Source organism: Eurosta solidaginis, chromosome 3, assembly GCF_040869045.1.
Source record: "Eurosta solidaginis isolate ZX-2024a chromosome 3, ASM4086904v1, whole genome shotgun sequence".
In the NCBI taxonomy this organism is placed as follows: Eukaryota; Metazoa; Arthropoda; class Insecta; order Diptera; family Tephritidae; genus Eurosta; species Eurosta solidaginis.
In genome coordinates, this window is record NC_090321.1 from 116,214,778 (window position 1) to 116,228,450 (window position 13,673).

Sequence of the window (13,673 nt, forward strand, 5' to 3'; positions counted from 1 at the left end):
TCACATCGAGTAATATGTTTCAGGAGGTAAGAACCCAACTTATGTACACTCATCTAGAAGTTATTTTACATTTTGACTACCTCCTTATAGATCATTTCGGCGTGAGGCGGATACACAACAAAACAAAGCAACAACCATTGCTGCTGCACAAACACAATGCTGCTACAAAATCATAAGCTTTTCAAATTATTTTAACATAGAATAATGTAATTTATTTAGTTTTTTCTGTATACATACAGTAAAGAACGATACTGGAAAATACTTCATATATTTTTAAAACATATATTATGGTTTTTTATATAGAAAGTTAGTTCAAATAATTTCACTAAATCAAAAATTGGTAAAAATTGCAATTCTGCCTCGTGTATATTAAATAGAGCATAATATAATACCACAAAGTTTGTATTTTGCATTCTTATTCTAGTTTTGCACTTTGGTGTTTACACATACATACTAATATTTAGTATAAAATGGAAAGTGCAAAATTCAAATTAAATATTTTGCCGGAAAACGAAAAATTGAATTCAACATTTTGAAGGAAAACAAAAAAATTTTTTAAATAAATATTTTTTGCACTTTCATAAATACGCAAATTTAGTTCATATAAATAAATATATGTAACTTTAAAAATCCTTGACGAACTTTAAAACTTTTTGAGCAGAATTTTTAGAAAATCTATTTTATGCAACTTTGTTTCTTATTCAATTTTATTATAATAATGTCCAAGTTAGAAAGTGTTAAATTTTCATCCACTAATGCATCAACAAAAATCTGTGTTTGAGCTATTACTAACCAACCAAAGATTACCTAAAAAAATATTCTGGCATTTGTGTAAACTTTGAAACTTTTATATACATATACGATTTTTGTTATAGATTATGCTATATTTTAAATGAATATCAATAATAACACATACAGCTGTGAACACGACAATAGAAGTGTGAATTATAAACGCTATTTTTTTCTTTTATTTATTTTCGTTAATTTTAGAAATAACTTCAATGAATTGTATAACCAAACACATGTAAACTAATTTTGAAAACATTTTCGGGAAAATGCGAAAATTCGAAAGGTGTTAAAAAATCTTCATGCAAATTTCAAACTTTTATTTAGGGATTTCAGAATTTTTTTTAGTATGAAGTTTTGTAGTCCAATAAATTTTAGTATAACAAAGTGCATGTTTCAAGTCTCTCAAAAATCGCATTGATTTTGCCATTTTTTTTCAAAGAGTGTTTTAGATTTTCTTCCATATAAATATTTACTCTCTGTATGGAACCAAATCTAAAACACTCTTTGAAAAAAAAAATTGGCAAAAATCAATGCGATTTTTGAGAGACTTCGAACATGCACTTTGTTATACTAAAATTGATTGGACTACAAAACTTCATACTAAAAAAAATTCTGAAAACTCTAAATAAAAGTTTGAAATTTGCCTGAAGATTTTTTAACACCTTTCAAATTTTCGCATTTTCCCGAAAATGTGTTCGAAATAAATTTACATGTGTTTGGTTATACAATTCATTGAAGTTATTTCTACCATTAACGAAAATAAATAAAAGGAGAAAATAACTGATAAAATACATCAATAATTGTCACTGCTATTTTATTGCTCGCAACTGTACATCAATATATGTTACGAATAAACTATTTTCACCATTAATATGAGCAGGTGTGTACATATCTACTATTATAAAAATTTAAGTTCTTATGTGTGTTTATTTGTTACATTATCACAATTCAATATTCACCATATTTTTATACTCAGTTGAGCAGAGCTCACAGAGCATATTAACTTTGATTGGATAACGGTTGGTTGTACAGGTATAAAGGAATCGAGATAGATATAGACTTCCATATATCAAAATCATCAGTATCGAAAAAAAAATTCGATTGAGCCATGTCCGTCCGTCCGTTAACACGATAACTTGAGTAAATTTTGAGGTATCTTGATGAAATTTGGTATGTAGGTTCCTGGGCACTCATATCAGATCGCTATTTAAAATGAACGATATCGGACTATAACAACGCCCACTTTTTCGATATCGAAAATTTCGAAAAATCGAAAAAGTGCGATAATTCATTACCAAATACGTATAAAGCGATGAAACTTGGTAGGTGAGTTGAACTTATGACGCAGAATAGAAAACTAGTAAAATTTTGGACAATGGGCGTGGCACCGCCAACTTTTAAAAGAAGGTAATTTAGAAGTTTTGCAAGCTGTGATTTGGCAGTCGTTGAAGATATTATGATGAAATTTGGCAGGAACCTTACTCTTATTACTATATGCATACTTAATAAAAATTAGCAAAATCGGAGAACGACCACGCCCCCTTTAAAAAAAAAAAAAAATTTTTAAGTCAAATTTTAAAAGAAAAGTTAATATCTTTACAGTATATAAGTAAATTATGTCAACATTCAACTCCAGTAATGATATGGGTGTGGGTGGCTCCGCCCTTTTTCATTTAATTTGTCTGGGATACTTTTAATGCCATATGTCGAACAAAACATTACCAATCCTTATGAAATTTGGTAGAGGCTTAGATTCTAGGACGATAACTGTTTTCTGTGAAAAAGGGCGAAATAGGTTGAAGCCACGCCCAGCTTTTATACACAGTCGACCGTCCGCCCTTCAACTCGGCCGTTAACACAATAACTTGAGCAAAAATCGATATATCTTTCTAAATTCAGTTCACGTACTTATCTGAACTCACTTTATATTGGTGTAAAAAATGGCCGAAATCCGACTATGACCACGTCCACTTTTTCGATATCAAAAATTACTAAAAATGAAAAAAATGCCATAATAATATACGAAATACGAAAAAAGGGATGAAACATGGTAATTGGATTGGTTTATTGACGCAAAATATAACTTTAGAAAAAGACTTTGTAAAATGGGTGTGACACTTACCATATTAAGTAGAAGAAAATGAAAAAGTTTTGCAGGGAGAAATCAAAAGCCCTTGGAATCTTGGAAGGATAACTGTTCGTGCTATTACATATATAAATAAATTAGCGGTACCCGACATATGATGTTCTGGGTCACCCTGGCCCACATTTTGTTCGATATCTTGAAAACGCCTTCACATATACAACTACTACCACTCCATTTTAAAACCCTCATTAATACCTTTAATTTGATACCCATATCGTACAAACACATTATAGAGTCACCCCTGGTCCACCTTTATGGCGATAACTCGAAAAGGCGTCCACTTATAGAACTAAGGCCCCCTCCCTTTTAAAATACTCATTATTACCTTTCGTTTGATACCCATATCGTACAAACAAATTCTAGAGTCACCCCTGGTCCACCTTTATGGCGATATCTCGAAAAAGCGTCCACCTATAGAACTAAGGCGCACTCCCTTTTAAAATAATTATTAACACCTTTCATTTGATACCCATATCGTACAAACAAATGCTAGAGTCAGCCCTGGTCCACCTTTATGGCGATATCTCGAAAAGGCGTCCACCCATAGAACTAATGCCCACTCGGTTTTAAAATACTCATCAAAACCTTTCGTTTGATACTCATATTATACAAACGCATTCTAGAGTCACCCGTGGTCCACGTTTATGGCGATATCCCGAAAAGGCGTCCACGAATAGAACTAAGGCCCATTCCCTTTTAAAATACTTATTAACACCTTTCGTATGATACCCATATTGTAAAAAAGCATTCTAGAGTCACCCCTGGTCCACCTATATGGCACTATCTCGAAAAGGCGTCCACCTATAGAACTAAAGCCCACGCCCTTTAAAAATACTCATTAACTCCTTTCATTTGATACCTATATTGTACAAACGCATTCTATAGTTACCCCTGGTCCACGTTTATGGCGATATCCCGAAAAGGCGTCCACCCATATAACTAAGGCCCACTCCCTTTTAAAATACTCATTAATACCTTTCATTTGATACCCATATCGTACAAACAAATTCTAGAGTCACCCCTGGTCCACCTTTATGGCGATATCTCGAAAAGGCGTCCATCCATAGAACTAAGGCCCACGCGGTTTTAAAATACTCATCAACACCTTTCGTTTGATACTCATATTATACAAACGCATTCTAGAGTCACCCCTGGTCCACGTTTATGGCGATATCCCGAAAAGGCGTCCACGAATAGAACTAAGGCCCATTCCTTTTTAAAATACTTATTAACACCTTTCTTTTGATACCCATATTGTAAAAAAGCATTCTAGAGTCACCCCTGGTCCACCTTTATGGCAATATCTTGAAAAGGCGTCCACCTATAGAACTAAGGCCCACGCTCTTTTAAAATAATCATTAACTCCTTTCATTTGATACCTATATTGTACAAACGCATTCTATAGTTACCCCTGGTCCACGTTTATGGCGATATCCCGAAAAGGCGTCCACCCATATAACTAAGGCGCACTCCCTTTTAAAATAATTATTAACAACTTTCATTTGATACCCATATCGTACAAACAAATGCTAGAGTCAGCCCTGGTCCACCTTTATGGCGATATCTCGAAAAGGCGTCCACCCATAGAACTAAGGCCCACTCGGTTTTAAAATACTCATCAACACCTTTCGTTTGATACTCATATTATACAAACGCATTCTAGAGTCACCCCTGGCCCACGTTTATGGCGATATCCCGAAAAGGCGTCCACGAATAGAACTAAGGCCCATTCCCTTTTAAACTACTTATTAAAAACTTTCGTTTGATACCCATATTGTAAAAAAGCATTCTAGAGTCACCCCTGGTCCACCTTTATAGCAATATCACGAAAAGGCGTCCACCTATAGAACTAAGGCCCACGCGGTTTTAAAATACTCATTAACTCCTTTCATTTGATACCTATATTGTACAAACGCATTCTATAGTTACCCCTGGTCCACGTTTATGGCGATATCCCGAAAAGGCGTCCACCCATATAACTAAGGCCCACTCCCTTTTAAAATACTCATTAACACCTTTCATTTGATACCCATATCGTACAAAAAAATTCTAGAGTCACCCCTGATCCACCTTTATGGCGATATCTCGGAAAGGCGGCCACCTATAGAACTAAGACCCACTCCCTTTTAAAATACTCATTAACACATTTCATTTGATACCCATATCGTACAAACAAATTCTGGAGTCAGCCCTGGTCCACCTTTATGGCGATATCTCGAAAAGGCGTCCACCCATAGAACTAAGGCCCACTCGGTTTTAAAATACTCATCAACACCTTTCGTTTGATACTCATATTATACAAACGCATTCTAGAGTCACCCCTGGTCCACGTTTATGGCGATATCCCGAAAAGGCGTCCACGAATAGAACTAAGGCCCATTCCCTTTTAAACTACATATTAAAAACTTTCGTTTGATACCCATATTGTAAAAAAGCATTCTAGAGTCACCCCTGGTCCACCTTTATAGCAATATCACGAAAAGGCGTCCACCTATAGAACTAAGGGCCACGCGGTTTTAAAATACTCATTAACTCCTTTCATTTGATACCTATATTGTACAAACGCATTCTATAGTTACCCCTGGTCCACCTTTATGGCGATATCCCGAAAAGGCGTCCACCCATATAACTAGGGCCCACGCCCCTTTAAAATACTCATTATCACTTTTCATTTGATACCCATATCGTACAAACAAATTCTATAGTCACCCCTGATCCACCTTTATGGCGATATCTCGGAAAGGCGGCCACCTATAGAACTAAGACCCACTCCCTTTTAAAATACTCATTAACACATTTCATTTGATACCCATATCGTACAAACAAATTCTGGAGTCACCCCTGGTCCACCTTTATGGCGATATCTCGAAAAGGCGTCCACCTATAGAACTAAGGCCCACGCCCTTTTAAAATACTCATTAACACCTTTCATTTGATACACATATCGTAAAAACAAATTCTGGAGTCACCCCTGGTCCACCTTTGTGGCGATATCTCGAAAAGGTGTCCACCTATAGAGCTAAGGCCCACGCCCTTTTAAAATACTCACTAACACCTTTCATTTGATACCCATATCGTACAAACAAATTCTAGAGTCACCCCTGGCCCACCTTTATGGCGATATCTCGAAAAGGCGACCACCTATAGAACTAAGACCCACTCCCTTTTAAAATACTCATTAACACCTTTCATTTGATACCTATATCGTACAAACAAATTCTATAGTCACCCCTGGTACACATTTATGGCGATATCTCGAAAAGAACTAAGACCCACGCCCTTATAAAATACTCATTATCACCTTTAGTTTGATACCCATATTGTACAAACGCATTCTGGAGTCACACCTGGTCCACCTTTATGACGATATTCCGAAAAGGCTTCCACGTACAAAAATACTCATTTAAAATACTTATTAACACCTTTCATTTGATACCCATATCGTACAAAGAAATTCTAGAGTAACCCCTGGTCCACCTTTATGGCGATATCTTGAAAAGGCGTCGACCTATAGAACTAAGGCCCACGCCCTTTTAAAATACTCATTAACACCTTTCATTTGATACCCATATCGTAAAAACAAATTCTGGAGTCCACCTTTATGGCGATATCTTGAAAAGGCGTCGACCTATAGAACTAAGACCCACTCCCTTTTAAAATACTCACTAACACCTTTCATTTGATACCCATATCGTACAAAGAAATTCTAGAGTCACCCCTGGTCTACCTTTATGGCGATATCTTGAAAAGGCGTCGACCTATAGAACTAAGACCCACCCCCTTTTAAAATACTCATTAACACCTTTCATTTGATACCCATATCGTACAAACAAATTCTGGAGTCACTCCTGGTCCACTTTTATGGCGATATCTCGAAAAGAACTAAGACCCACTACCTTTTAAAATACTTATTAACACATTACGTTTGATAGCCATATTGTACAAAAGCATTCTAGAGTCAACCCTGGTCCACCTTTATAACGATATTCCGAAAAGGCGACCACGAATAGAACTAAGGCCCACTCTCTTTTAAAATACTAATTAACACCTTTCATTTGATACCCATATCGTACAAACAAATTCTAGAGTTACCCCTGGTCCACCTTTATGGCGATATCTCGAAAAGGCGACCACCTATAGAACTAAGACCCACTCCCTTTTAAAATACTCATTAACACCTTTCATTTGATACCCATATCGTACAAACAAATTCTATAGTCATCCCTGGTCCACTTTTATGGCGATATCTCGAAAAGAACTAAGACCCACTCACTTTTAAAATACTCATTAACACCTTTCGTTTGATACCCATATTGTACAAACGCATTCTAGCGTCACCCCTGGTCCACGTTTATGGCGATATCTCGAAAAGGCGTCCACCTATAGAACTAAGACCCACTCCCTTTTAAAATACTCATTAACACCTTTCATTTGATACCCATATCGTACAAACAAATTCTAGAGTCACCCCTGGTCCACCTTTATGGCGATATCTCGAAAGGCGTCCTCCTATATAACTTAGGCGCACTCCCTTTTAAAATACTCATTAACACTTTCATTTGATATCCATGTCGTACAAACAAATTCTAGAGTCAGCCCTGGTCCACCGTTATGGCGATATCCCTAAATGGCATCCATCTATAGAACTATGGCCCACTCCCTCTTAAAATACTCTTTAGTACCTTCCATTTGATACACATGTCATATAAACACATTCCAGGGTTACCCTAGGTTCATTTTACTACGAGATGATTTTCCCTTATTTTGTCTCCATGGCTCTCAACAGAGTATGTAATGTTCGGTTACACCCGAACTTAGCCTTTCTTACTTGTTTTATACTCGAATTAAAGTATTATTATATTAGGATAGGTCAACTTTCATGTTACATGCAATACAGCATATAATATATTAATAAATAAAGAAATTAATGTATCATAATTCGATTTTCAATCTACATTTTGTACTTTCTTAGGAATCTCAAATATATCTACATACAAAAATAGTAGCAAAAATTATTGCAACATTTTATCGGTTATTTGTTTCTTTTATTTAATTATATTAATTTTAGAAAAAACTTGAATGTATTGTATAACGAAAACTATGTAAACCAATTTCAAAAACGTTTTCAAACAAATTAGAAAATTCAAGAAGTTTTTGAAAATCTTCATAAAAATTTCAAACTTTTTTACTTAGAATTTAAAAAAAAAATTTTTAGTATGGAGTTTATTTAGTAGGTTAATAAATTTTAGTCTAACAAAGTGCAATTTGGAAGTGTGTCAAAAATCAATGCGAATTTTGGCAGACTTCGAAATTGCACTTTGTTAGACTAAAATTCATTAACCTACAAAACTCGATACTAAAAAATTTGTCTAAAATATCCTAGTAAAAAGTTTAGAATTTTTATGAAAAACTTCTTGAATTTTCTAATTTGTTTGAAAACGTTTTTGAAAGTGGTTTACATAGTTTTCGTTATACAATACATTCAAGTTTTTTCTAAAATTAATAAAATTAAATAAAAGAAACAAATAACCGATAAAATGTTGCAATAATTTTTGCTACAACTTTTGTGAACAAAACTGTACATCCCGTGGCATATTTGCAGTCGCATTCATCTTAATATATAAAAAACACGTGTCCCAGGTTTGAGGCCAATGGACTCCTAAACTACTGAATCGATTTTGAATTTGTTTTGCACCCCGTGTGTAGTTTGATCTAACTTGAAATATAGGATAGGTTATATCTCAGTTTATAGTCGCAATATTATTTTATTGCATTTTTTTTTATTTGTTTATACGTAATAATAAAATGTTATGTATACGCAGTTATACTCATATTTTCAGGTGGTGCGGATATACTTCCGTGTAATTGCTTGGTGTTTAATTAAACAGCCTGCTTATCAATAAAAAATATTATAGCGAATGATATCAAGTATAGCACATCACCAGGCCCTCCTCCGGGGGGGGGGGGGGGGGGGGGGGGGGGGGGGTGCGGGGTTGCGGAGGATTGTTTCTGAGGGGGCCCGTGATTTAGAGGTACTATGACATTTTTTTAATACAGGAGAGTCTTTAGTTGTTCCATGTGCAATTTTTAAGCCGAATTTCAAAAGCAACGAAAATCTGCATTTCGTTTTAATATTATAGTGAAGTGTGAAAAATAAAAATCTACATATATAAAAAGAAAGGCTAAAATGTGTGCTTGTTGGTCGCCGGTGTTTGAAGAGATGCGTCGGTCGATTTTGTTCAAACTTTCATACAAGTTGTGTAAACCTCACGCGGTGGTTACTACAGGTACAGGATCTCGAGATATAGGCCAAAACATGGACCAGTGAATGCCTATACAGTGTTTATACAATATGGATATCAAATGAAAGCTGTTGATGAGTGCTTTGGTACAGAGTAATATATTATCCAGAGACGGACTGGACTGGGATTAGGACTAGGACTGGGACTGAGACTCGGAGTGGGACTGGGATTGGAGTAAAATACATACCACCCTCTGGGACAGGGTTGTCGGTGCTCGTAGCTTAATGCGCAATATTTACCACCTACGCCTAAACCGAAATCTCGCTACCCAATCAATGGGCGACCTTCCTTCGGTGCACACGACGTACGTCCGCTGTTTTACGCATACCGCTGTAGATTTCGCAGGCCCTTATTTGCTCGAATTTACGCATGGGAGGGGGGCAAAATCCACCAAGGGGTATATCTCGTCATTTATTTGTATGGCAACTGGCGCAATGCACCTCGAGCTCGTCGGGGATCTTTCCAGTTCGTCTTTTCTCAACGCTCTAAAGAGGTTTGTCAACCGCCGAGGGCTTTGTAAAGTTATGCTCTCCGACAACGGTACGAATTTTGTCGTTACTGAAAACGAGTTACGTAAACAATACGAGTCGTGCATGAAAGACGACAAGATACAAACATTTTTTGCAAGTTCAGCCATTGATTCAATCCACCCATCGCTCCACATATGGGTGGCTACGGGGAGACTGGGATCAAACGGATAAAATATTATTTGAAGGCGTTTTGGGTGACATGGCATGCGTAAATTCTCGCCTCTTTTTGAAAACTCTACTCATCCTAGCCACTTGGAAGTCCTTACGCCCGGACACTTCCTTGTGGGGGAACCACTAAAATCACTTCCAGGGTCAAGGGTCCTCTGGAAGTGTAGACCAAAGATTGCAGCTAATCTCCTCAATGAGGCAGCACTTCTGGCGGCGCTGGCACAACGAATATCTTATCAGCTTGCAACGGCGCACGAAATGGTTTCGGTCTTCACCCAACCTACAACAAGGAGACATCGTAACCGTGTGCAGCGAGTCCACCCCTCCTAGTAAGTGGACACTTGGTCGAGTAACACAGTGCCATCCCGGTGCTGACGGTCAAGTTCGAGTAGTTACTCTGAATACAGCAAATGGAGAAATAGTGCGGCCGATCTCTAAGCTATGCTTGCTACCTGCCAAGGGAGACCTATATTGCGACAAGCCTGTTGCAACATATCAACAATAATATACAAATTCTGCAACAAATTTTATTTTTATACAGTACACCTGCTCACAGACTGGTTTTCACATCAGTTCATAAACGTATACATATTATATGTATTTCGCATTTGAAAGCTACTGGTAAAAAAAAATATTTAAACTAATAATAACTTTACCTTTCAAGGAAGAACCAAGCAAATAGGATACCCACGATGACACGCTAAAGGGAAGCCGAGATGATGAATTTGCAATTTCGCTGTTTATTAGTTTAATTGAATTTCTAATGCTCTTTGTAAACTAAGATAAGATTAATTTTGAACTTATCATATTTCATCGATAGTTCAAGGGCGGCGGTATGTTGAGTTCATAATTGCATATCAATAATGTAATAATTTCGTTCCTAAAGGGGTTAATGCGCAAGCACGAAACATATTGTTACGAATATTAACGAAACTAAGGAGTGCTGCTATCTCTAAGCCGATGCTAAGCAGTGACATGAATTCACATCAATAATTCAATCATTATGTATCTACATAAACGAATCAATAATTGCGTCTACACATATGTGCCATTTACGTATACGAGCAGCGGAGAATCAATGCACAAATACATGCATATATCTGAGATACTCCTATAAGTATGCAATGAGAAAAACTATAAAATTGTGCAATTGTAGTTACAGCTGAGAAGTTTGAGAGCTACTGGACTAGTAGTTTCTGGAAGCGCCTAGAAGATGTATAAAATTGTGCAATTGTAGTTACAGCTGAGAAGTTTGAGAGCTGCTGGACAAGTAGATTCTGGAATCGCCTAGAAGATGCGAAGGTTGAAATCAAAGAGTATAAAAGGCGACAATTGTAGAGGCGCTAGAATTCAGTTTGATTTGAGTTGTCAAGCAGTTACGACTAAGACGATATCTAGCGAGCAATAGCAGTATTATTTTGAAAGTCAGTTTCATTTAAGCTATCAGTTTGGTTATTAAGCTATTCGTTGCACAGTTTGAGTGTTATTGTGAAGTATTTTAATAAAGGCCATTTTTCCCTTATTCAATATTGGAGTTATTTATTCAACAGTTTAGCGATACGAACCTAGCAAAAGGGAAAATAAGAGGATTTGCAGCAAATTCGTTACAATATGCTTGACATTTGCTTATATCTTTGTTCGTTGTCATACATTTTACTTACTTACTATTTTTCCGTGCAACTACCGCCACAAATATTCTGTGCTCTACCAAAATTTATTAAAGCAAAAATAAATATTAAGTAGTACAATTAAATGTACATTAAGTGTGTCCAGCATTATTTATTCTTTGGAATTTGGTAAGCCGCTACCCGCATACAGTCCACTGCGAAAAGCAAACCGCCTCAACCGGACACTTCCTTGTGGGGGAACCACTAAAATCACTTCCAGAGCCTGAGGGTCAAGGGTTCTCTGGAAGAGTACACCAAAGATGGCCGCTAATCTCCTCAATGAGGCAGCACTTCTGGCGGCGCTGGCACAACGAATATCTTATCAGCTTGCAACGGCGCACGAAATGGTTTCGGTCTTCACCCAACCTACAACAAGGAGACATCTTAACCGTGTGCAACCAGTCCACCCCTCCTAGTAAGTGGACACTTGGTCGAGTAACACAGTGCCATGCCGGTGCAAATGTCAAACATATGTTTCGTCCTTGCGCATTAACCCCTGTAGGCACTAAATTATAACATTATAGATATGCAATTATGAACTCAACATACCGCCGCCCTTGAACTAGCGATGAAACATGATAAGTTCAAAATTAATCTTATCTTAGTTTAAAAAGAGTATTAGAAATTCAATTAAACTAATAAACAGCGAAATTGCAAATTCATAATCTCGGCTTCCCTTGAGCGTGTCATCGTGGGTATCCTATTTGCTTGGTTCTTCCTTGAAAGGTAAAGTTATTATTAGTTTAAATATTTTGTTTTACCAGTAGCTGTTAAATGCGAAATACATATAATATTTATACGTTTATGAACTGATGTGAAAACCAGTCTGTGAGCAGGTGTACTGTATAAAAATAAAATTTGTTTCAGAATTTGTACATTATTGTTGATGTGTTGCAACAGGCTTGTCGCAAAATAGGTCTCCCTTGGCAGGTAACAAGCATAGCTTAGCGATCGGCCGCACTATTTCTCCATTTGCTGTCTTCAGAGTAACTACTCGAACTTGACCGTCAGCACCGGGATGACACTGTGTTACTCGACCAAGTGTCCACTTACTAGGAGGGTGGCCTTGCTGCACACGGTTACGATGTCTCCGTGTTGTAGGTTGGGTGAAGACCGAAACCATTTCATGCGCCGTTGCAAGCTGATAAGATATTCGTTGTGCCAGCGCCGCCAGAAGTGCTGCCTCATTGAGGAGATTAGCTGCCATCTTTGTTGTACACTTCCAGAGAACCCTTGGCCCTCAGGCTCTGGAACTGATTTTAGTGGTTCCCCCAGAAGGAATTGTCCGGTTGAGGCGGTTTGCTTTACGCAGTGGACTGTATGCGGGTAGCGGCTTACCAAATTCCAAAGAATAAATAGTGCTTGACACACTTAATGTACATTTAATTGTACTACTTAATATTTATTTTTGCTTTAATAAACAGAATATAAGCAAATGTCAAACATATGTTTCGTGCTTGCGCATTAACCCCTTTAGGAACTAAATTATAACATTATAGATATGCAATTATGAACTCAACATACCGCCGCCCTTGAACTAGCGATGAAACATGATAAGTTCAAAATTAATCTTATCTTAGTTTACAAAGAGCATTAGAAATTCAATTAAACTAATAAACAGCGAAATTGCAAATTCATAATCTCGGCTTCCCTTGAGCGTGTCATCGTGGGTATCCTATTTGCTTGGTTCTTCCTTGAAAGGTAAAGTTATTATTAGTTAAAATTTTTTTTTTACCAGTAGCTTTCAAATGCGAAATACATATAATATTTATACGTTTATGAACTGATGTGAAAACCAGTCTGTGAGCAGGTGTACTGTATAAATATAAAATTTTTTCAGAATTTGTATATTATTGTTGATGTGTTGCAACAGGCTTGTCGCAAAATAGGTCTCCCTTGGCATGTAACAAGCATAGCTTAGCGATCGGCCACACTATTTCTCCATTTGCTGTCTTCAGAGTATCTACTCGAACTTGACCGTCAGCACCGGGATGGCATTGTGTTACTCGACCAAGTGTCCACTTACTAGGAGGGTGGCCTTGCTGCACACGGTTACGATGTCTCCGTGTTG